The sequence below is a fragment of the Leucoraja erinacea genome, chromosome 9 (assembly GCF_028641065.1).
Source record: "Leucoraja erinacea ecotype New England chromosome 9, Leri_hhj_1, whole genome shotgun sequence".
Lineage (NCBI taxonomy): Eukaryota > Metazoa > Chordata > Chondrichthyes > Rajiformes > Rajidae > Leucoraja > Leucoraja erinaceus.
The window spans coordinates 47,174,819-47,198,323 of NC_073385.1; positions in this window are offsets into that span (position 1 = coordinate 47,174,819).

Sequence of the window (23,505 nt, forward strand, 5' to 3'; positions counted from 1 at the left end):
ACGAAATTTCGTTCAAGATGCACTGTGTCTAGGTGTATATCTGAATGACAATAAAGTTTTCATTCATTCATTCGTTCATTCACAAGTAACCACAAATGAATATTCTGGAGTGATCCTGCAGCTAACTGGAATTTCTAACATGATATTTGTGTACTCAGTGTTCTTCAAAGAGTTATGCCATAATGATTTAAAATTAAGGTTAAGACTCCCTATGATTCCCTATTTGGACATTGCATTCAGGTGGGACCCAGGGAGTTTAGTTGTTTTAGTTTAGTTTAATTTAGTTCAGAGATACAGCGCATAAACTATTTAAGTCCATCCAACCTCACCTTATAATCTAGGCAGCACTGGTAAATATCTCCTGCATCCTCTCCAAAGCCTCCACATCCTTCCTGTAATGGTGCCCAGAATTGTAAACAATACTCCAAATGTGACCAAACCAAAGCCCTATGGAGCTGCATTATGACTTGGATTGTTTTCTTTGGGACATCTGAGGATGAATGGAGACCTGATAGAAGTACTGTATATACATTCATGAGAGGAATAGATAGGATAGACAGTCAGAACCTTATTCCCCAGGATGGAAATTGTCAAAGACTAGAGGGCATAGCTTTAGGGTGAGATAGGTAAACTTTCAAGGGGATGTGCGGAGCATGTTTTTTACACAGTGGATGGTGGGTGGCTGGAACGCATTGCCAGCGATGGGGGTGGAGGCAGATATGACAGTGGTATTTAAGAAGCTTTTAGATAGGCACAAGTGTGTGTGGAAAATGGAGGTATATGGATTATGTGCAGGCAGATAAGATAGTTTACCTTGACATCATGTTCGGAACAGACATTGTGGGCCAAAGCGGCTGTTCCTGTGTTGTACTGTGCTATGTTCTCGAAAATAGTAGAATCTAAAGTCTTGGAGTTCGGCATACAAGTTAGAAATATTCCACAGTCCCACATAAGAAAGCATCTGGTCCAAAGCCAAACAAATGGCAGCAAGGATGTATTCTTAATCCAATTTGCTGTTTCATCTTCTGAAATGGTGGCGCTGGCGGGGAACCCATCAATCTCTCTGGTAATGAGCAGAATCCTGCAATGTTGAAATACATTTGCATTTAGCAATATTTATAATACCTCAAACCGGGAAATTTAAACTAGCTCGTTGACAGATTAACCAAAATGTTGAGCACTGGGAGGGCTGCATTTTTCCTCTCATTTATTACTTCCCGTGATGGGATTTCAAACACAGTCGTGAAGCATTTCCCAAAGTAGGTGCAAGCTGCTGTAATTAAATTGGCAATGTGCTTCAGAAACTTGAAAGGACCAGAGGTTCATTGGCACTTGGAAAGGTACAGTGGATTGTTGGGAACAGTAGGGTAACACAGGAGTTTTTCTATAAGGGAAGACTGCTGCAGAATGTTACTGCACACAAAGCACAAAGCAATAGGTGGAACAGATGAGGCCTTGTTTGCTTGGCCTGGATAAACTACCCCAGTCACTGGGGAACAGGGAGGTGGGATTGGGGTTGGTTGGCGGTGGTATCATGGAGTGGGGGAATTGGCTGCTGGGAATGGGTCAGAATGATAATCACCTTGGAGACTGGGGTCACCATCGAGTGATGGCATATGGCTCAAGCAACAGCCCATGTATAAGGGGTGACATTTTAACTTAAAGTTAGCCGACCTGAAGTTGGTTCCTCATGTGGATCTCCACTGGCTGAGTCCTTCTCTGGCAGATTCCTTTATCTTCTGCTACAGAAGTTTGAAAACACATACATTCAGATTCAGGGACAATTTCGTCCCAGATGTTATCAGGCAACTGAATCATCCTATCACCAACTAGAGAGTGGTTCTGACCTCCCATCTACCTCATTGGAGCGCATTGGGGACCTCTAATTGGACATTACTGGACTTTATCTTTCACTTTGGAGTGTGGGAGCAAATAGGAGCTCCTGGAGCAAACCCATGCGGTCAAAGGGAGAATATACAAACTCCATACAGACAGCACCCATAGTCAGGACTGAACCTGGGTCTTTGGCGCTGTAAGGCACCGCTGCCACCGTGTACAGCTGTCACTGTGCAACTGTACCGCAGCAACTGTACCAATACTACTGTGCCACCGTACCGCCCTTGAACACTTTGATAAAAGAAATTGGCCATGAAACATTGCTGCATGCACTGGAATTTCTCAAACACCTTCTGTTAAAATTTGATATAACATAAAATATTGGGCAGCAATGGGAACTCTCAGCATCACACTGAAAATCCCCGTGCCATATTAAGCGGGTGAGATAGAGCAAATTGTGCCAGTACATTTGGGTCTTTTTTCAGTTCGAAATGGAGACTTCAAAAAGGTTGATATACCTTGTACCTTGTGGTCACCACTCCCGCAGAGCCCACCAGGGACTTTACTGGAAGTTGACGAGAGTGGGTCTGGTCTAGCGGGGGCTGTGCAATTTGCAATTTCAAACTTGTTATAAAAATAAACTTATCTTTCGACCCCTCTTCACCGATGACAGTGATAGAGGCAACTAGGGCATGAGTATTTCAGGATGTGGATGCAAGCCTCAAGCTCCCATTCATTGACTAAGGAAGAGAAATATTTGAAGGCGAGTTAATCGTTATTTTCCAGTTGAATCCTCTTTGTTGGCTCACAAGCAGGGAGAAAGGATTTTCACTTCAGCAGTCGTAAGTCTGGGGGGGATAGTGAGCCTGTATTCACACGAGCCAATTAAGCTGGCAAAATGCAAAATCTGAACGAAACATTTATATATCACATAAGGGAGAAAGTTGACTTTTTTGACAAGTACAAAGGAGCATATATTTGCAATGTTTATATAAATTATATCCATTAATCTATCTTGATATTTTTATTTTTAAACATATTTGCTTTAGAAGCCATGTGGAAATTTACGTGGAACTTTATGAAACAAAACTTATGACTGCAGAAAGCATAATTGCTTTTGTACCAGCCCACTGAAACGATGGTTAGGGTTATTTTGTAGAGGATAAAGTAGGCATTATTAGAACCACTGCAAATGTCTGCAAATCTGCTTTAACTTTTTTTGAACATAATTATTATAAGGTTAATATAACGAGTCACATCAGTGTAGACCAAGTGCACTGCTCAAGGCTCCTTCCACCCAGATCCTGCCCATTGGCATTCTTGCTTGAAGCCAAACAGCACAATGGAGGCTTGGAGACTGATTAGGGGTGGCATGGTGGCACACCGGTAGAGTTGCCTCACAACTCTTATAGCACCAGAGACCTGGGTTCGATCCCGACTTTGGGTGCTGTCTTTACATTTGTACGTTCTTGCCATGACCGCGTGGATTTTCACTGAGTTTTTTGGTTTCCTCCCAAACTCCAAAGACATACAGGTTTGTAGGTTAATTGGCTTGGTGTTAATGTGCTGGGATCGCTAGTTGGTGCGGGCTCGGTGGGCCGAAGTGCCTGTTTACGCTCTGTATCTCAAAACTAAACTCAACTAAACTAAACAATACTTGACTCCCCATGCTCTACAGCCAAGATGCAGTGAGCTTGGGTCTCAGTTGTTCCCCAGCTCAGCCCCCAGTCCCACCAACCTCACTCGCTTCTGCAATTGGTCTAATGATTTCAGACAGTTCGCTGGCTATCAAAGGACTTATGAATTGTTTGAAACTATCTCCATTAGTCATGGGCATTCAAAAAATCTCCCCACAGCAGCTAATTCTAGACTTTAGTCTTTACTTTAGAGATACAGCGTGGAAATAGACCCTTCGACCCACCGAGCCGTGCCAACCAGTGATCACCCCTTACACAATACTATCCTACATGCTGGGGTCAATTTACAATTTATATCGAAGCCAATTAACCTACAAACCTGTACGTCTTTGTAGTGTGGGAGAAAACCGGGGGACCCAGAGATAGCGCCACAGGGAGAACGTACAAGCCCCATACAGGTAGCGCCTGCATTTGGGATCGAACCCGGGTGTGTGACGCTGTAAGGCAGCAACTCTACCGTTGCACCAGCATGCCGCCCAATTCCACCTTGACATCTGCAGAAAAAAAGGGACCCATTCATATGATTCCTGCAACAAACACTCCTTTTCTTCTCGTCCCGCCCTGGAACACTCTGATAAATAGCGCGGCACTCACACTTCCTGAATGAAATGCGCAGATGACTTCCAGGATAATTGTTAGTGCTGCTTAAGCCCCAAATTCCCAGGAAATCCTCTGATGTGGTTTGAAATCTCTCAACAAATCTAGAGCACCATAAACTGTGAGTGGTGAATGTGCCTTTAAATAGGCAAGAATCTCAGCCATGACACTTGGTCCTAATCAGCTGCTAAGAACAGGCATTTGGACAAGCACCATGATTAATGAATTGGCAGGCAAGCAGCAACTTAATGAATGGGTGCTATTCCGAATGCTAACCTGCTCTTTTTGCACAAAACTTTACTTTAGACTTTCTCCAACTGAAAATGTTTGAGGAAATTATATCCTCTTTCATTGGGAGAATAGTACTGGTAGAGCTTCTGCCTCACTGCGCCAAAGGCCTGGGTTCAATCCTGACCACAGGTTCAGTGTGTGTGGAGTTTGAACATTCTCCCCGTGACTTTGTGGGTTTTCTCCAGATGCTCCAGTTTCCTCCCACATCCCAAAGACGTGTAGCTTTGTGTGTTAATTGGGCTCTGAAATTACTCATAGTGTTATGGTTAGAATTGAGTAGTGGATAAAAAATGAGATAACATAGAACTTGTGTAAAAGGCTGATCAAAGGTCAGCCTGGACTCGGTGGGCCGAGGGACCTGTTTTCATGCTCTATCTAATCAAAACCAAATTAATCTAAAGTAAATTAAAAAACTTACTTGCAAACCAACAGGTCTTTTAAGTAATTTTGCTTGGTTCTGTGTATTTCTTTCATTTTTAATGATTTCCTGCATTGTGTAGAATTTAGTATGAATATCAGTTTAGTTGAAGAGTTGAGGGTCGAGGCAGGGACATCGGATTTTTTTGTATATATTGGACTTGGATTGCAGAGGATATTGCTAAGGGGAACAGTGGGTTGAAGTTTAAAGTTCACAACCCTTTTAACTAAAATGAGTTTGTTTGAAAATGTTCGAGAACCTTTTCCCAAGATTTACGTTCAGGTATTTGTTGTTCACTCTCCTTCCAGTTAAATCCAAAAGAGTCACAGCATGGAAATGATCAGGTGGAATAGGTCAACCTTTAACTAAATAACAAAACTTCTACTTTTGTTTCAGCATTTGATTGTGAGGTAAAATCATAATTTGAACCTAATCTGGACTCTGACTATAAAATGACGGTGACAGCATATATGAAACTTGATTTTTTTCTTCTCCCTTTTTATTTAATCGGGTTTTCCAAAAATCCCATACTTTTGTGAAGCTGCAATTGTGTGGGAGGTCCAGCCGTCTATACATAGAAGAAATGTTTGGTGACAGTTTGCCTCCCATTCCTTTCCTTCAATGTTTAGCAATGTCAAAGGTGTAGGAGTTGAGAACTCCCAAGAATCCATTGAGCTTCAGCAAGAAACATCACATACCCAATGTGCAAGAAGCCTACAGTGAAGATTAGAAATGGTTGAAAAAATTAATATTTGCAAGTTTTTTTATTTTTATTGCAAACATCCTGTCATAATTTTATAAGGATACAACGAAGCCTACACATTAGAGAATGTATATTTTCCAGGCCACTGCAAAGACCCAGGAGAGAAATGGCAGTGAGGTAATTTCCCACTCAGTCAGAATGTAAGTACAGTCTCCTGCTGATCTTTCACTGAGACAGACTATTTTTGTTCAGGGAAAAAATGAACCGTTTCAAGAAAAAATAACTACCAAAAAGCCAGGGGTGACATTAAATTAGAGAAATCGGTGAAGATATCAGGAGAGTGAAAGGGGGAGTGTGTGCCTTTACAAAAGTCCTCGGAGTGTGTTTGAACAACAGACACCGCCTCGGGTAGATGTTAACTTGAATATTTGGTTAAATGCCCAAGAGTAGGCAGAGGAATTCTTATTTGCATGTTTCTCATGAAACCGCTGGATCAAAATTTGGCAGTGTCATTGAGTGGAGGCTGCAGAGACTGAAATACTTGTGCTTATATGGTGTGCTGATCACACTGCTGTGACATCGCTATCCTCTTGAATCTGATCGGAAAGTATACAAAAGCTGGTGGAAGGCCAAATTCCCAGAAGACACAGGTGTGCACAGGCAGTAGGGCGTTTGTTGACTTTGCTTTGCATGTCTATTCGGCTTCTTTAAGCTTGCCGTCAGGATCTCAGAAAAATAATCAGACTCTGGCAGCACTGACACATACTGTAGGGTGTGGAAGGACCAATGCAGACAGGGGGCTCACTGCTCCTGCAGCTCCATGCATGGCCTACACTCTGAGCAGTGCATCACATAGGGATTGAAGATTGAAAATGCACTCAACCACATTCAGGGTCAGTTTCTTCCCAGCTATTAGCAGGCAACTGATCAATCCTACCAATAACTAGAGAGCAGTCCTGAGTTACTCATTGGAGAACTTCACACTATCTTTGATCAGACTTTACTGGGCTTTATCTTGTACGAACGTTATTCACGTTTTTCTCTTTATCCTGTATCTGTGCACTGTAGATGGCTCGATTGCCAACATGTATTGTCTTTCCACTGACTGCTTTGCACGCAACAAAAGCTTTTCACTGTACATCGGTACGTGTGACAATAAACTGAACTTAAACTCAAACTTGAGGCCATCCATCTCCTTCCATCTACACTTCCCGTTGGCTCGGCAAGGCCACCAGCATATTCAAGGACAAATCTCACCCAAGGCAATCCGTCTTCTCCCCTCTCCTATCAAGCAAGAGGTGCAGAAGTGTGAAAACGCATACTTCCAGATTCAGGGACAGGCTCTTCCCAGCTGTTATCAGGCAGCTGAACCAGCTAGAGAGCGGTCCTGAGCTACCATCTACCTCATTGGAGACACTCGGACTATCTTTCACCAGACTTTACTGGATTTTATCTTGCACTAAACATTATTCCCATCATCTTGTATCTGTACACTGTGGGCAGCTTGTTTATAATCCTGTGCAGACTCCCCCGCTGACTGGTTAGCATGAATCAAAAAAGCTTTTAACTGTACTCAGTACACGTGACAATAAACTAAATTTAACGAAACAGGTTAGGAAGGATGGGAAATTTAGGATACGCTGACTGCAGGGCTGTTATTGTGCTTTCTGTGTCTCACAGCCCAAGGCCGACAGTGAGCTGGGACTAGCTGGTCATGTGGGAGATTACTTGGGTCAAAGAGAAAGAGAAAACTGGAGAGGACCATCTTGGGATGATGCCCATATGCCAAGCAGAAATAAATCAGCCTCTTTGGTATATCGTTGGGTCAATAGCCCCAAGCTAGCAGTATCCTCTGACCGGGTGCCTTTTTTAACATTGCTTTTAGGCCACATAACTGCTGCATTAATGCCACCAGCTTAAAAATGCAATCATCCAACAAAGTTGCATGACGTTAGATTTAAACTAGTCATCCAATAAATTAAGAAAGTAAGAACTGCAGATGTTGGTTTGAAGCAAAGATAGACACTAAGTGCGGGAGTAACTTTACGAGTCAGGCAGCATTTTCGCCAGAGGTTTTCTCCTCTTTCTCCAGAGATGCTGCTGTCATCCAATGTCGGTGGATGACTCTTTCACCACCTCCCTCCATCCTCCACATTCCTCTTTCTTCCCTCACATGTTCATAGGATCAGATGGAAACCAAATCTGAAGCCACCACGAGAAAGCAATCCCTCGGAAGTCCCGTTGAAGCATTATTCCTCCTGAGAAGCAATGTGATGAAAGACAAACACAAAATTGCAAATGCTGGAATCTTCAGCAATATACAGAGGCCAATTAACATACAAACCCACACGTCGTTGGGGCGTGGTAGGAAATTGGAGCGCCCGGAGAAAACCCACGGAGGTCACAGGGAGGACTTGCAAACCTCACACAGACAGCACCCGAGATCAGGATCAAACCCGGGTCTCTGTCGCTGTGAGGCATCGGCTCTACCAGCTGCCCCACAGTGCCATCCCTGTGTATCAAAATAATTCAGTGAACTCTACAGGATAAAAAGGACTAGAGAAAACATATTGAGAAAATATATATCTCCACAGCTAACCAAACTGAAGAATCGTTGTTGAGAAACACTAGCTTGTATGTTGGGAGAATGGATTTTCAATATTGCATGGATAATGCAGAGAGAGCTCCACGTGACCACCTATACGATTTTAATGAAGGCAGATTGACCATCAATTTCATGCACAACCCTAACTTCAGTATTTAGTGCTATTTCCACAATATGATTTGAGGGAGTCTAAAGTTGAAACCAAGGATAGAAATTGTTTGAAAATAAATTCAGGATGCTAAAAGACAGTGTCCACATTAATGCACCTTCCTAGATTTATAGAACTTTCCATCAACTTGCATTTTAAATTTCTGTGCGATTTCTAGATTTATTTTTATAATTACTAGACCTCTATTCATTTAAAAAATGTTCGATTAGAAATATGTTAATTTAAATCAGCAAGATAGTCAGGAGGTAGAGATGGCACAGCGGTAGTGTTGCCTTATAGCGCCAGAGACCTGGGTTTGATCCTGACAATGGGTGCTGAGTGTATGGAGTTTTACATTCTCCCTCCGTGACCATGAGGGTTTTCTCCGGGTGCTCTGGTTTCCTCCCACTCTCCAACAAGATACAGATTTGTAGGTTAATTGGCTTCAGTAAAATTGTAAATTGTACCCAGTGTGTAGGATAGTGCTAGTGTACGGGATGATCGCTGGTTGGCGCGGACTCTGTGAGCCAATGGGCCTGTTTCAACGCTGTATCTCTAAAAGTCTAAAAAGTCTAAAGAAATGGAAAATGACCGTGAATGAAATGGCAAATGAGCTGCAAAAAGGGTTAAAAAAAAAAACCCTCTGCCTAAAATAATCAATGAAAACAGTGCACCACTTCTTCAAAACATTGCTGAAAATCAGCACCATGTTACCGACCTTATTACCAGCTACCTAGCTCTATTTTGTTTTTTATTGCTTGTCTGAACGTGCTGCCCTTCTCCGTGAAGCTAACGACCTTTGAATGTGTCAGTGGATTGGATCTCCAGGTGTACTAGCCTGTCCTGGCACCAGTTGCAAGGCACAGGCAGAGAAACGATTCCGCACCATCCAGCAGCAATGATAAAAGGCATCGCTGTTCCCCATGTTGAGGTAAACACCAGGTAGACACAGACCATTAGCTGCTGAGAAAACTGTCAGTGAAAGTAAATACCTGATTGCCTACGAAGGAGAGCAGACTGCTGTTTGTCCTCGCCTTGGGATAATTAAGGTCGTGAACACTGAAAGAAACTTGTTTTGTGGTTTTTGTCACCTCCAGTCCATGAAGTGTGGAATGTGCAAGATTGTGTTTGTACAACCAGCATGCAGGAGGGCAACAGCTTGCCTGGCTGCCTGGGAAAGGCTGAGCTACCCAAAAGTCTCTGCAGCAATTCATAGGCCTCAATCTTCAACGTATTTTACAGCACAATGATTCTTTTATTTTAATTTGTCTATATCTTGGACGTCGATGCCAGAAATAAAAAGCAAATAATTTCTGTAAGGTTAATTGGTGTTTGCGTTTACTTTAACTGCTAGGAACTTCCAAATCAGAAATATTTTATAAAAAAAAATATTAAGACTGCCTGAAATGTCTGCATCTTGTTTGAGATGGATACAACATCAGTCAAAGGAAATGGCATATATTACTGCCACGGATATGCAATCTAGTAATTTATTTCTTTTTTTTAGAGATACAGTGTGGAAACGGGCTCTTTGGCCCACTGAGCCCATGCCAACCAGCAATCACCCCATACACTAGCACTAGGCCACACACTGGGGACAATTTACAATTTTATTGAAGCCAATTAACCTACAAACCTGCCGGTCTTTGGCGTGTGGGAGAAAACCGGAGAACCCGGAGAAAACCCACACAGTCAGAGGCAGAACGTCTAAACACCATCCTGACAGCACCCATAGTCAAGATTAAACCCGGGTCTGGCGCTGTAAGGCAGCAAATCTACCTCTGCGCCACAGTGCTGCCCTTCTAGCAAAATATAACATAACATGAGACATGACACAAGGAACAAATTTGCATATTACCATTGCCGATATGAAATACATTAGTTATGACCACACAATCTACCACAATTGTAAATCCTCTAGGGGCGCTGCACTGGCAGCAGCCTCTGCCTACAGCCTGTCTGTTATTTCTATCTTTTTTATTATTTTTAGTTAGTTTTTAGTTAGTGTGTTGGAGAAAACTTTTACTTTTCTATGTGGGGGAGGGGGGCAGGGTAAGGGGGAAACCGTCTCCTAGTCTCTTCCTGGCGGAGACGCAACTATTTCTCCGAGTCGCGTCCTCGCCCCCCACCTCGCGGCCTACCAGCTGGATCGGAGCGGCCTTTCCTGCCGGGGACCGAGTACCGGACCAGGGATGCTGCGGCGGCGGCGCACGCTGGAGTCACCGCGGAGCGGGCGATACCTACTTGGGTCGCCGGTTGGAGCTCCGGAGCGTTGGGCCGCTGCTCCAACATCGTGGAGCTCCGGTTTGGAAGAGCTTCCAACGCGGGCGGCGCTGATTGTCATTGCGGAGTCCTGGGGCAGCAGTCTCCACGTGGCGTGGCCTGCGGACTTTGGGAGCCACCGACTCCAGTAGGAGGGGGCCGACTCTGGTGTCCATGCCGCTGAGGACGTCCCGCAGCCCCGACGTCGGACTTACAACACCCCGGCGAGTGGTCCTGAACATCGGGCCGCCCGTAGCGGCAACTGCGGAGGGCACGGGGAGGCCCTGACCACGGGGAACAATGGAGGAAGAGACTGACTTTGGTGCCTTCCCACACAGTGGGAAACTCTGATTCTGCTGTGTGGGGATGTTTTATGTCAAACTCTATAGTGTGTTGTGTCCCTTATTTTTATTGTATGGCTGTATGGGAATTTCATTTCACTGTGCCATCTGGCACATGTGACGAATAAATGTATCTTGTATCTTGTACCAATGCCACCATACTGTCTTCCACTATTATTATGATCCAACATGTTTTGTCCCATTGGCCTGAAAGTGGTTCATTTCATTTTGTTCTATAGGAGACCACATCATTGCCTTATGGCAGCCTTTGTGAATACTTTCTATCCTACTTCTAACTATCCTTCCAATGATTCTGGGCCTTCATTCAACATTTTAATATGCAACCAATAAACCATGTGCATCAATTCAGAGCCAGCAGCAGACATGCGTCCAGCTGCCCTCCCCTCACCTACTGTGGTTCATCTGAAAAGTGAATAATATACTCTAGTTTTCATTGGTAAACATTTCAATGGATTCTAATTTCTGACACAGAGCATTAATTTTGGAAGCAAAGCACGATACACAGCCACTAATGCATTGCACATTTTACTACTATATTCTCATTTTTTATTACATCATAGAAGAAGACAAATTGACCAGGTGAATCACTGCTGGCTCTGACAAATATTGCCATCCTCCCCATTCCCTAAAACATTCTCTCACACAATCCATCAGGGCCGCAGCATGATTGGCAGCCCCGCCAACAGTCTGTCTGTTTTTTCGTCTTTTAAATTTTTTTTGGTGCGTGTGTGTGTGTGTAAATGTTCTCCGGTTTATTTTATGTGGATGGAGGGGGTAGGGGTCAGGGGAAACTATTTGAGATGTGATTGTTTTCCGGGTCGCATCTCCGGCCGATCTGCAGGCTACCATCAATGGAGCTGGCGGCCTCCTCGGTCTGACTTGACCCCACCGTGGGGCATGAACTTAACATCGGAGCTGATCCCTTGCCTGGGATCACTTCAACCGCGGCTGCGGACTTACCATCAAGAGCTCGTAGTCTCGGGAGAGGCTAGTCGGGAGCTCCAATGATGCGGAGGCTCGACCAGCCCCAACCCGGGATCCAATCGCCGGCGCAGTGGAGCTGACATCCCCCCGATGCAGGAGCTGATCGCCCTGATGCAGAGGGCCCAAATGCCACCAGCTACGGGAGTCAAGATCATCCCGTCAATGGAGGGCTCGAGGCCCCCGACTGCGGGAGAGCATGGAAGGGAAGAGATTTGAACTTTTTTTCGCGTTCCATCACAGTGAGGAATGTGGAGGAGTCACTGTGGTGGATGTTTATGTTAAAAAATAATTTGTGTGTTCCGTTGGTTTTTATTTGTATGACTGACTTGGCAAAGTAAATTCCTCCTATTTTGCAAAACATACTTGGCTAATAAAGTATTATTGTGATTTTGATCGTGATTGATTGTGATCAACTCCCCCTTCGAGTGGGGATCATGGTTCTTTGATGAATGGCACAGACGTACAGCTGTTAGAGCTGCTATCTCACAGCTCCGGAGACCTCGTTCAATCCTGACCTCGGATGCTGTCTGTGTGGAGTTTACACATTCTCCCTGTGACTTCCAGTTTCTTCTCATATCCCAAAGACATGCAAGTTTGTAGATTAATTGGCCTCTGTAAATTGTCCCTAGTGTGCAGGGAGTGGATGAGTAAAGCGGATAACAGAACTAATGTGAATGGGTGATTGTTGGATGGCGTGGACTTGCGGACTAAAGGGACTGTTTTCTTCTCCCCTGACTCTCAGCCTGAAGAAAGGTCATGTCCCAAAACGTCACATATTCCTTTTCTCCAGAGATGCTGCCTGACCTGCTGTTACTCCAGCATTTTGTATCTGTCTTTGATGCATATGATTTATTGGTTGCATGGTCTGTGGCTTGGTTGCTGCTCATGGATCACTTCATCTTGCTCAATAGCTGCACCCATGCGGTTGCCTGGATGTTTGGAGCCACATGGTCGCAAATGCCAAGTTTAACCATGGACATCCCATGAGATTGTGGGAGGTGGAGATATGTCCACCTGATCTGTTGACTCTGTATTCCTCTTCCGAAATACTACCTGACCTGCCAAATATGGCATTTCTAGCATGTACTATTTTATTTATGACCTAAGAACATTGCTTTTTTAATTTGAGAAAACCGATTGATAGTAGAGTTCTCTTCATCAACTCAGCATCATTTCCATATGATGTTGAAACAAGCAACTTCAGCTGCAGAGCGCCAGAGTAGCTCAGCAGGTCAAGCAGCATCTCGGGAAAACATGGATAGGTGATGTTTTGGGTAGGGACCCCTCTTCATATTAATTCTCAATCAGTCTGAAGAAAGGCGTCGACACAAAATATTGCCTATCCATGTTCTCCTGAAATGCTTCCTGGCACGCAGAGCTACTCCGGCACTCTGTGTCTTCTTCAATATTATAAGGTTTGTTCTAAGCATTTCATTGTGCAAGGACTGGACCGGGAAGTTGCTATGACATATTAGCCCTGTGGGCTGATGCTTCCCTGATATAACTATATTTATTTGAAGTTTATAAATTGATCAAGTGAATTTGGATTCTTTAAAGCTACTCCCTCATAATTCTTGAGCAGGTTTGTTGGGCTGGAGACTTCTACTGCTACAGGTTGAGGAAGGGTGATTGAACCAGTGGCAGGTTTACTGTGCAGAGAATAGTGCAGTAACTCGAGTTACATAAGATTTTCACCCTACAGAAAGATGACTCAGTGCAAACAATTCAGCTCATATTCCTAGTAAGGAAGGACATATTCTGTTGAAAGAGGCTGGCGAGCCAGACTAACCAAGGTTTGAAGAAGGCTTTTAACAGTTTTGTTGTTGGATGGGTGCCTGCTTTAGATTTATTTGACATATGACGATATCACTAAAACATGTGATCTATTGTCAATGATCTCTTCACAGGTATAGTTTAAGAGGATTGACTTTTTCACAGCTACAGTTTAAGACGAATGCATAAATAAATGGTGTGAAAGTCAAATGTTAAAAATTAGGGTGTTCGTGGTAAAATGGAAAGTCAGGCAAAAGTGTTTTGAGCATGAAAGTTTGTTTTGTGAGCCTAATGAAAAGGCTCCTGTACCATTCATGGATTAATGCTAATTCAAAACACCTAGACACAGCTTCTGATTTGTCTAAACTGGTGGAAGTATTAACTACATTCATATAGGATCCATGAAGTAGGCGTTTAAATGGTCCATGCAGCTGGGGTAATCTGGCTCCTTGAGGGTTTGATGTAATAAAATGAGTATGCTGGGCCTGATTCTCTTCCCAAAAATCCCTATGTTCTGTTGCCATTCTTTGTACTGCCATGAAAAAGTACAGCAACCACTGCCTGACTACAAGGATTGACCCCTGGCCTGCGATCCCTGGGCTAATCATTAGAATGGTGATTAGGCTATTCGGCTCATAGATCAATTTTCCAGTCCTTGAAGCACCCTCATGGATCTCTTCTGCACACTCTCCTGTTAATCTGTGGCCAGCTTCATTGGAATCATGTATAGTCTTTCAGCTGACTGGGTAGCACACAACAAAAACACTTTTCACTGTACCTCAGTACATGTGACTATAATAAACTCAACTAATCTAAAAAAAACAAACCACGTCTTTTCTGTAATCTACTCACTCGTACTCAGACTATGATCTACCTGTGGTATACACTTGCAGCATAAAATCTATGTTCTTAAATTACAAGTTTCAACTAATAAGGGAAAGCATCCTCTGTGTCTTTTTCACCCACTCGTCCTTTCTGACCACCTTTAAGGATCTGAGGCTAACCATTCAAAGATCCCTCTGTTGGTTCACACCCCTCAGTATCCTCCAATATATTATGTATTCTCCCCAAATGCATTACCTCACATATCAAATTCCATTTGATACCTCTCTGCACAAATGATCAGATGATCGATACCATTTTCCAGTCTAAGGTATTTTTCTTCACTGCTAACCGTAGTCAACACTTGTATGATCTGTAACAGATTAAGATACCCTTGATAGTTCAATCTGAATTCTGAATGCTGGCATGAAAAACAAGGGACTATGTTCTGAGCCTGGTGGAACCCACTGGGAACAGCCTTCCAGTTGCATACTCTCTCATCAACTATTCGTCTTTGTTTCCTGTTACTGACCCCATTTTAGAACAAATTTCCCATTCCTTTGGATCTCGTGGCTATGAGTTTATGTGTTTTGACCAATGTGTGATATCGAGTCTTGCCATGAAGACCAACTAAAGTGCACTGCTCTCCTTGGTCCTCCTTGTTACCTTCCCAAAAAAAAACCTGTTATGTTTGTCAGACATGACCTTCCCTTAACAGTACATGCTAGCCATTTGTGATTAGCCTAATTATCCTTAATAAAGGATGATGCTGACCCTCAACATTGATCTCAATCATCACCACGGGCCTATGATTACTTGCTTTATCCCTTCCTTCAGTTTGAAACAAGAGCACAATGTTAGCAGTTTAAATTCATTGGTGCCTCTACTGTAGCTAGGAAAAGTATATAGGACACATTTTTTAATAGAAATACAAAATGATTATAGAATTATTTCAGGCCTTTTGGATTCCACTGATTCAATAGAACTATGATTTGATGGAAGCAGTCAGGGCTGCATAAGCGCCACCATTATAAAGAACACAAAGTGCTGGAGCAACTCGGCAGGTAAGGTAGCATCTCTGGGGGACATGGATAGGCAACGTTTCAAGTCAGAACACCTCTTGAGACTGGGATGCCGCTTAACCCCTGAGTACCTCCAGCATTATGTGTTCTACACAAGATTCCAGCATCTGGAGTTCCTTGAGTCTCCATCATTATAAAATTTGATGGATATTTTGCAGTCTGCAGTGAAACAGAACGTGCGTGTGATACAAGGGACACTTGGCATCTGGATTTATCACCAAATATCTATCTGGATTTGAAGAATGCTTTGCATTGTGCCCCTGCAATGCATTTATTGCTTTAAAGGCGGCACTGTGGAGCAGCAGTAGAGCTGTTGCCTCACAGTGCTAGAGACTGGGGTTCAAACCTGACTATGGGTGCTGTCTGTATGGTGGTTGTACATTCACATTGTGACCATGTGGGTTTTCTCTGGGTGCTCCAGTTTCCTCCCATACTCCACTGTCAGAATGAGGCAACTCAAATAGGAGGAACAACACCTCATATTTTGCTTGGGCAGCTTACAATCAAATAGTATGAATCTTAATTTCTCTAACGTCAAGTAACCCTTGCTTTCCCTCTTGTTTCACTGTCCTCCTGATTAATTTTTTCTGATTGTATTCTTCATTGTCACCTTCCTCTCAGCTAACAATGAACCATTCTATATTTTCTTCTTCGTCGTCTGCTTTGATCTGTCGTTTTCACACCTTACCCTTCCATATCTCCAGTCTCCCTTTTCCCTGACTCTCAGTCTGACGAAGGGCCTCGACTCAAAATGTCATCCATACCTTCTCTCCAGAGATGCTACCTGACCTACTGAGTTAATCTAGCATTTTGTGTCTATCTTTCATGTCCTACAATGCTGGGAACTATATTTTGAACCCTGTATTTTCCTCTTTGCTCTGTCTATTGTACTTGAGTTTGGCTTGATTGTATTTATGGAGAGTATTACATGCCGTTGATTACACAGCATGTAAACAAAGCTTCTTGTACTATTTAAGATGAATACATTTAAGTATAAATCTGATGTAAATGTAACAATATTTCAAAAGAACCTAAGTGGCTATTACATGTTCTTGTGATAATTAAGCAGCTACATATAAATACCGTTTAAATAAGAAATACAACAGCCCAGTGACGCAGCTGGCAAAGCTGCTGCCTCACAGCACCAGTGACCCGAGTTCGATCCTAACCTTGGGTGTTGTCTGTGTGGAGTTTACACATTTGCCCTGTGACTGCGTGGGTTTCCTCAGAATGCTCCAGTTTCCTTCCATATCCAAAGGAAATGCGGCTTTGTAGGTTTATTGGCCTCTGCAAATTGCCCCTAACGTGTAGGGAGTGGATGGGAAAATTGGGATAAAATAGAATGAGTGTGAATAAGTGATCGATGGTTGGTGTGGATTCGGTGGGCTGATGGACCTGTTTCCATGCTGTACCTCTAAACTAAACTAAATGCAAGGATTCTGGTTTGTCCGAATATATTTCTGCTTCTTACTTTTGATATAACTGACTGGGAAATGTTTATGCATGTACATGTAATAGAAAAGATAGAAGTACATTATTTTTTTTTAAATTTAAGAGCATTGTTATCCTTCTTTATTTTTGTTTGTTTGCCTGTAGCACAGGCTGGGACCAAAGATCTAGTATCTTTGGCTGGGACAATGCTCAAATACAATGCCATTCAGTGGCCTGACAGTAGGGGGAACTGAAGTTAAGCACAAACGTTGAATCATTGTTAACATCGCTATTCCGATGAACAAAAATGTCTGTGCTCAGTGATGGAACTGACATCCTGGTTTTGATTGGCAATTTGCCCTTCTGAAGGAGGTCAAGGGTTAATTATCAGTTGAAATGACTAATAACTTAAATGTGGCCCTTGTACTTATTTTCATCTGCATCTTCTCTTCAGCTGTGACACTATATTTTGCATCTGTGTTTTTCTTTTTCTTGTGTACTGCCTGAGAGGTGATCTTATAGCGGTGTATGAAATTATGAGGGGGATAGATAATGTGAATGTACAGAGCCTTTTACCCAGAGTAGGGGAATCAAGAACCAGAGGACATAGGCTAAAGGTGAGAGGGGAAAGATTTAATGGGAACCCGAGGTGCAACTTTTTCACACAGAGGGTGGTGGATAAATGGAACAAGCTGCCAGAGGAGGTAGTTGAGGCTGGTACGATAACACCATCGAAAAAACATTTGGACAGGTACATGAATAGTGGAGGCAGGTTCATTGGTATCATTTAAAAATAAATTGGATAGGCATATGGATGAGAAGGGAATGGAGGGTTATGGTACGAAGGCGTGGAAAAAAATTGTTCGGCATGGATAGGTGGGACTAGCACAGATGGAACATCTTAGTTGGCATGGATAAGTTGGGCCAAAAGGCCTGTTTCCATGCTGTATGACTCTATCACCTGTTGTATGTATGATTTGCCTGGATATCATGCAAAACAAAAAAAATCACTGTATCTAAGTACACATGGCAATAATAAACCAATATAAATACAAATAACACACTGCCCCATACTGTTTATGGAAGCGTAAAAACATTAACAATGCATTTCAAAAAGTGAAGACCAAATAGAGTGTTTTATTTTTTGTTATGACAAAAAAAAATGATCTACTAATTGTGCAGTGACACATATTGTAGCTGTAGTTCTGTTGCTGAATGAGTATTTCCAGCATGAGACACCTTTTTTTTAAATCAAAAAATGTATTCAATTATTAAAAAATAATAATTACACTGCAATAAAACAAGCCAGAACCCACCACCATAACACAATACAAACATATATCCATAATAACCTACTATACAACTATGTTACAATCCTTATTGAGGATACATTCAACACCCTGTGGAGCCCAGCGGTCCCGGAACTCCCTCAGGGTGCCCGTGGACACGGCATATTCCCTTTCTAACCGCACCCGGGCACGGACGTATCCCCGGAAAAGGGGCAGGCAGCCGGCTCGGGTAGAGCCCTCCACCACCTGGCACTGTGACTCGCGGATGGCCTGCTTGGCCAGGCCCAGGAGCAACCCAACCAGGACATCTTAAGCCCTACCCTCTCCCCTACGCACAGAGTGTCCAAAGATGAGGATGGTGGGTGAAAAATGCAGCCAGAAGGCAAGGAGCAGCCCCTTTAGGTATTCAAACAGTGGCTGCAGCCTCACGCACTCCATGTATACGTGGTACACAGACTCTTCCAGCCCGCAAAAGTAGCAGGCGGCTGGCGAGTCTGTGAACCACGAGAAAAACAGGTTGCAGGGAACACCTCGGTGCAATACCCTCCACCCCAGGTCCCCAGTGTAGAGGGGGAGAAGCATGAGACACCTTGGGTTAATCCACCTAATCACGCTATTGAATGGGCAAATGTTTCATCCGTGGAATAGATAAGAAAGAAAGTTCTGCACATTCTACTGCCATCTGATGTCTTATCCGTGATTCATAAATTTCCTGTGATGTGGCACAAAGTCCAGCCGATCATTATCTGCCACTGAGTTCATTCCTGATTTTATCAGCATTGCTGAAATTCCACAAACATTTTACTTCTATTCTCCCAAAACAGTGAATAGAATCATAAGAAGCTGAAGTAACCACTGGAATGTACCCTGTTGCTGCCAGCAAGCCAATGTTTTCAGGCAAGTTGTATGTATTTTCTGGAAGAATTTGCCATCAGGTTCAGAAATGGATTCAGATTCAGATTCAGATTAGTTTAATGTAATATAGATCAGGATGCAATGAAATCCCTTGTTTGCTTGAAGTTCACAGAGTAAACAATATACAAGTTAATGATGGTACTGTAAATGTAATAATGAATGCAAAATAGCAGAATGGTGCAAGATTCTAGTGCAATATGAAGTAGTACAAAAATAAATACAAATAACTGAATGAGGTCCAAATAAATTGGGCACACTTCATTTCTCAATATATTTACATATCGCAATGTAAAATTAATCTTTGTTTTATATGCATCAACTTTTTCTTTGTCATTTCAATTACACTCAATTTTATAATCAAGAAACAATAATAGACAGAAGATCATGTCGGGATAGTGATGATGTAAAGTAATTTGCAGAGCTGTAGGGGAATGGAGGTGATTGCATTGATTTACAAAGGGCCACCACTTGATGGACCAAATAGACTTTTCCATACCGTTTGATTCCGTGATTCTGAGGAGTTGCAAAAAATGTTATACTAAAAGGAGAAATTATGTTGTAATCCCTGAGACCTGCAACCTAGTGGAAAATTGCTTGAAAAGTGTGGCATGCAAGGAAAGGAACAGAAAATTATGTGAGCAGTCAAGTGTAACTAAACAAAAATAGAGGGTAATGAGTTGATTTAATAGGAGCAAAAATCTATTCAAAGAGTACTGGTTAAAAGCCCATGGGAAAACATCTTGTCAAGTTAATTTTTTAATTCATTTTATAAACAAGAAACAAACTGTTGGGGTCGTCTTCTTCTTGCATATGGCGTGCACAGCCTAAAGTTGTAGGTCAACTTGTTCTATTTGATCTATTTGTTCGTGCACGTCGGATTGATTGCATTAGCCAAAACAGGGTGGACCACGTGAAGGTTGCAATCTCCCACCTCACTGTTCGGGTAATTTAATGAGTCAAGTCAAGTCAAGTCAAGTCAAGTTTATTTGTCTCATACACATACGAGATGTGCAGTGAAATGAAAGTGGCAATGCTCGCGGACTTTTGTGTAAAAGACAAACAACAAAACAACCAAACAAACTATAAACACAATCATAACACACATATTATTTTACATAATAAATAATGGAAGGAAAAACGTTCAGTAGAGTTAGTCCCTGGTGAGATAGGCGTTTACAGTCCGAATTGCCTCTGGGAAGAAACTCCTTCTCAACCTCTCCGTTCTCACCGCATGGCAACGGAGGCGTTTGCCTGACCGTAGCAGTTGGAACAGTCCGTTGCAGGGGTGGAAGGGGTCTCCCATGATTTTATTTGCTCTGGAGTTGCACCTCCTGTTGTATAGTTCCTGCAGGGGGGTGAGTGAAGTTCCCATAGTGCGTCCGGCCGAACGCACTACTCTCTGCAGAGCCTTCTTGTCCTTGGCAGAGCAATTCACAAACCAGATGGTAATGTTCCCGGACAAGATGCTTTCCACCGCCGCTGCGTAGAAGCACTGGAGGATCCTCGGAAAAACTCTGAGGATCCTCGGAGACACAGTCAGGCAGCATTTGCGGGAGGAAATGAGTAGGACGCTTTTTTAAACTCTTCTGATGTGTCCATTCTCTCTACAGATGCTGCTTGAACCACTGAATTCTACCAGTTGGTTAGTTTAGTTTAGAGTTACAGCGCAGTAACGGGCCCTTCGGCCCACCAAGTCCACGGCTTCCAGCGATCCCCGTGCACTAGTACTACACACAAGGGACAATTTACAATTCTTAAGAAAGCCAATTAACCTACAAACCTGCCCATCTTTGGAGTGTGGGAGGAAACCGGAGCACACAGAGAAAACCCATGCAGTCACAGGGAAACCATAAAAACTCCGTACAGATAGCACCCATAGTTAGGATCGAACCTGGGTCTCTGGCGCTGTTAAGCAGCAACTCTACTGCTGTGCCACTGTGCTGCTCTAAGTTGTTTTTTTTGCACATGATTCCAGCATCTGCAGCCTCTTGTGTCTCCATTAGATTTGTGAGTTGTGGTAAGCAACTCCTCTTCATCATCACTTTGATGAGAGAGTGCTTGTGGACCATTCTAACTGTAAGGCACATTTCTGCTAGAAAGAAAATATGGCAAATGAATAGACCAGGAAAATAAACCCTCTGGATGACCAAGTGTAAATAATGTGCCAGTCTTTTATATTTATATTAATCACTTCACTGTGGAAAACTTGTTTCTGTTCAAGGTCTCTGGACAAACTACGTATTCATGGGAACAAACTTTGAAGTTGCACTTGTTTCATTTGAAGTAGTTCACAGGCATTTCAAGATATTGGATTCGATTACACATAACGCAACTGTTAGAGTCTTGCAAACGAGGCAACCGCTTCCACAAATTGTACATCAAAGTTTAAAAAATTGTTTTTATGGTTTGATTGAAAGAATTTAAATTTGCTGGGTTAGCCAAAGGATATCTTTATGAATCGTCTTACAAAATTACCACATGAACTCTAGTTGAGGTCCTTGGCTGGTAAATGTAGCCTTTTCCCTTCAGCTGGTGGGATTAGATCTTATGATTTACGGCCCTAGGTGATAATGTTACCTTGTGTCAGTAATGAGAAAGGCTTCTAACTGCATCTTTCACTTAGGTGTTCCATATTTCATTCTATGATATAAAACCTTCAGTTCAGAATCCTGGACCATAGATCTGGAGTTATGTGTTTGAATCACAACGTTGCAGTCGGAAAGCATCAATTGAAAGACAGTCTACCCTCATTATTATGGACCACTTTATACGGATTTTGGATTCAGGGGACAGAATCTGTTGTAACTTGGCTGTCCATTCATATTGGGAACAAAGGACCCAGTTCATTGCTTCATGGAGTGACCACTTGGTGGCTGGAGTGAATCTTGTCTCAGCCTGTGTTCACTGCCACTCAGTGCCAGAACATTGATGTATGCTTACCCTGTAGTATTGTGCATTTTGGATCCTTTCCGTTTATTGTGTGTCTTTTTTTGTGTGTTGGAAAAAGCTTTTGGCACACTGGCCTTCATCAGTCAGAGTATTGAATTTAGAAGTTGGGAGACATTGGTGAGAACGCATTTTGAGTATTGTGCTCAGTTCTGAGCGCCATGTTATAGGAAATATGTTGCCAAGTTGGAAATGTAGAAAATAGGTGCAGGAGTGGGCCATTCGGCCCTTCGACCCAGCACCACCATTCAATATGATCATGGCTGATCATCCACGATCAGTACCCCGTTCCTGTTTTCTCCACATATCCCTTTATTCCGTTAGCCCTAAGAGCTCTGTCCAACTAAAGGGTGCAGAGAAGATTTACACGGATGATGCCATCACTTGAGGACCTGAGCTATAGGGAGAGGTTGATCAGGCTAGGACTCTATTCCTTGGACCACTGGTGGATGAGGGGTGATCTTATAGAGGTGTACAAAATCATGAGAAGGAATAGATCTGGTAGATGCACAGAGTGTCTTGGCCAGATTAGGGGAATTGAGAACCAGAGAACAAAGGTTTAAGGTGAGGGAGGAAAGCCATAATAAGAGCCTCAGGGGTAACTTTTTCGCACAAAGGGTGGTGGATATATGTAATAAGCTGCTGGAGATGGTAGTTGCGGCAGGTACTATCGCAACATTTAAGAAACATTTGGATAGGTACATGGATAAGACAGGTGTAGAGATTTGTGGGACTACTGTAGATGGGATATGTTGGTCAATGTGGGCAAGTTGGGCTGAAGGGCCTGTTTCCATGGTGTATGACTATGTTTATTAGGATTTTTCCCAATACTGTACATATTTACCCCCCTTAATAACAGACCCCCCCCATGGTCCATTATAACAGATGTTATCTGTAGTTAGATATACTTTCCCTTGCAACCACGGGAAATGGTACACTTGTCGCTTTACCTCCCCCCTCGACTACATCCAAGGACCGAAGCAGTCTTTCCAGGTGAGGCAGAGGTTCACCTGCACCTCCTCTAACCTCATCTATTGCATCCGCTGTTCTAGGTGTCAACTGCTCTACATCGGTGCGACCAAGCACAGGCTTGGCGATTGCTTCGCCCAACACCTCCACTCAGTTTGCATTAACTAACCTGATCTCCCGGTGGCTCAGCGCTTCAACTCCCCCTCCCATTCCGAATCTGACCTTTCTGTTCTGGGCCTCCTCCATGGCCAGAGTGAGTCCCATTGCAAATTGGAGGAGCAGCACTTCATATTTCGCTTGGGTAGCTTACACCCCAGCGGTATGAACATTGACCTCCAATTTCAGGTTGTCCTTGCTTTCTCCTTCCTTCCCCTC